We start from the raw sequence: 2,872 nt of genomic DNA on the forward strand, positions 1-2,872 counted from the left end.
ATTGGAGATCTCTACGACGCAAGGGGAGAGCTCAAGTCAAACAAGGAGCCATTATATTCAACTCTCTCACCAATTGAGCATTTCCTACTTTTCAGTCTCTTTGCTGCTTTTCCGCAAGAAAGGTGCAAAGTATTAAAAACAGATCAAATCTCTATCGCCTCAAAAACAAATGACCTAATCCCAGATGATTTTTATTTACGTATTGAAGGGAAAAGAGTTGATTTCCGAAGTCTACAATCGAAGTCATTATATGAAAGTTTTGTTTCTAAGATATCTACTACACCAACAGCGCAGAGGAAATACAACGTTCTTTTTCAATACCCACACATCTTGCTTCCTTTCAAAACAACATTGGACACTAAATTAACAGAATTCCAATATAAACTTTTAAACAGGATCTTGTACACAAACAAGATGCTGCTTAGGTTTAAAAAAGTCGATTCTCCTTTATCCGATTTTTGTGAAAAGGAGTTAGAGACCATAGAACATGTTTTCTTTTATTGTACAAACGTGCGTATTTTTTGGGACGATTTTCCTTAATTCCTTAATTCTGTAAATATCCCTGTTAGCTTTGACATCAAGGATGTTCTTCTCGGGATTCTTGATACGAGCGATAGTATAAACATCCTAATCAATTACATTGTCCTCGAAAGTAAATTTTTTATTTATCGCTGTAAGCTAAATAAGGGCCCTCTAAAATTAAAATTGTTAGTCTATAAAGTTTAGGAAAGCGTTTGACACCGAACGCGTTATTGCCAGAAAAAGCAACAAAATCCATTTCCACAACAAAAAATGGAAACCTTAAATTCCATTAATACAGTGAATACAATAGCAGCTGTTATCCTTATTTCGTTTTCTATAATTCTCGTACACTTTATTTATACTTTTATATCTCTATTTTTATTTAAATTTGTTAAGTAATTCTTGGTTGCAATGTAGTGTAGCATAGTGTAGCAAGTATTGAAAGCCGTGTCTGTATCTTTTTCTACGTTTTTGTGTTATATACCTGTAAAGTCAAAAAAAAATTAAAATACAAAAAAAAAACAGACACTGCCCACTAGAGTAACCAAAGGTATAGATGCATTTTATGTTTTAAATTTCATCTGAATACAAGAACTAAAGATTCAGTCAAAACAAAGTGTTGTTACTTCATTTATTTGCAAACTGAACAAATGCTACTGACAAATATTGTTAGCTTAGTTCACATTGCTCGACATTGCGGGGATGTGAACTGACGAACTTTGTATGATGATCGATAAGATTAATCACCCACTTGTGAGGAGTTCGACATGTGCACTGTAAATTCCGAAAGACCATCAAGTCAATCTCCAGCGCTGTATTGCATTTCTTGTAATGGTTTGGTTACCTCTTTGACTCTACTGGTAATTGGTTTGTGTTCCGCATGCAATCGACATAAGCTCACAAAGAGGTTAATAACCTTTTGGCTGACCTCAGCAAAGTTCTGTTTCACCCAGTGATCTGGTTTTTTTTTTCCCCTCCTTCTTTTTGCAACTCTGTTGTGTGCAAACAAGCGATTTTCATGAAGCTGACTCTTGGAAAGAACCACCTTGTTGTCACAATTAATGATTTGGTTGTTCGAGTTCACCATCGGTCTGTACCTCTGATTTTGTCGTGATCCTCTCGATTCCATCTGAATTCTTCTTTTCTGTAGCGACGAGAAATGTTTTTGTTCGCTCATAGGAATTATCGTCTACGAATAAAGTAATTTCAGATTTACTGGTCTTGCTGTTCTTTGAGAGCTTCTGCCCGAGAGACCGGGGCAGACTTGGAAATGAAGGTCGGCGCATTTCGCTTAAAATTGGTACACAAAGTACTTATGTCGACTTATGTAATATGCCAAAGTTTCAGCTTCAACGACTTTTTTTAGCCGAGTTCTGGATATCAGCCCCTCAGGGGTCCCCAGAGGCTGATTTTCAATGCAATTTTGGCCACTTTTAAATCTCTCTTTTCGCAACATGAAATTAATTTCAGGCAAAAACAAAACCATCTTTGTAAAGCCCTATCCTTAGGCTTTTATGGGTGAGAACATTAGCTCATGGAAATTTTTCGCTAGCCTGTGGCTGTTATCACAACTTGGTCATATTTGAAGCATATGGGAAGCAACTGGAAATGGCCTGTTTTTCAGACCAAATATTTTCCAGCCCATGTTTTATACCTTGAGGTCTTAGTACCCTTGCAAAGTTCAGCCCTTAGTTTAGTAATATCAAGAAAAAAATACTAAGGTTGAGGCTTTTTACTAAGAAAAAAACTTGCGAAAAGATGGCTAACCACGCCACTTCCGGTTAAAGTTTCAACAAAGCGTGTCTGCAAATATCAGCCATTTAATTCGGTTATCTTTTTTCCTTCCAAGTTATGGTTAAAAGAGATTCTGAAGTTAATTGTCACCGAAAAGACTTGCCGTTAATAAGAAATTTTTATGTGATTGTTTTAGGACCGATCAGATAGTGGTCCGACAGCGGTTATAAATTTCTTGGAAGAAGTCTTGAAAATTACGGACAATAGAGCCGCTGCGAAAACTCTTTATTTACCTAACAACACATCTCTTGCCGGTAAATCACAATGCAAAATTTCATCTTTTTCGTCCAAACTGCAATGTTAAGTTTATCTCCTTTGTTCAACTCCTTCAACGTATCACGTCTGTGGCCCGTACTAATGAAGCACTAATTAAATCAGGATATAAGCAAGCTTTGTAGTTCCATTCAGTAGTACTATAACCCAGCTGTTTGGGCTCTAATATTTTCTCAAGAAAAAAAAAACAACTGTCGACCTGTGTATATCTAACTCGCAACGACGCACTTGCGACCAATTTATCGCTGGGGCTAAAGTTTCTAATGTTACCTCACTTTTAAGG

This window comes from Montipora capricornis, chromosome 6 (assembly GCF_036669925.1).
Source record: "Montipora capricornis isolate CH-2021 chromosome 6, ASM3666992v2, whole genome shotgun sequence".
NCBI classification, from domain to species: Eukaryota; Metazoa; Cnidaria; class Anthozoa; order Scleractinia; family Acroporidae; genus Montipora; species Montipora capricornis.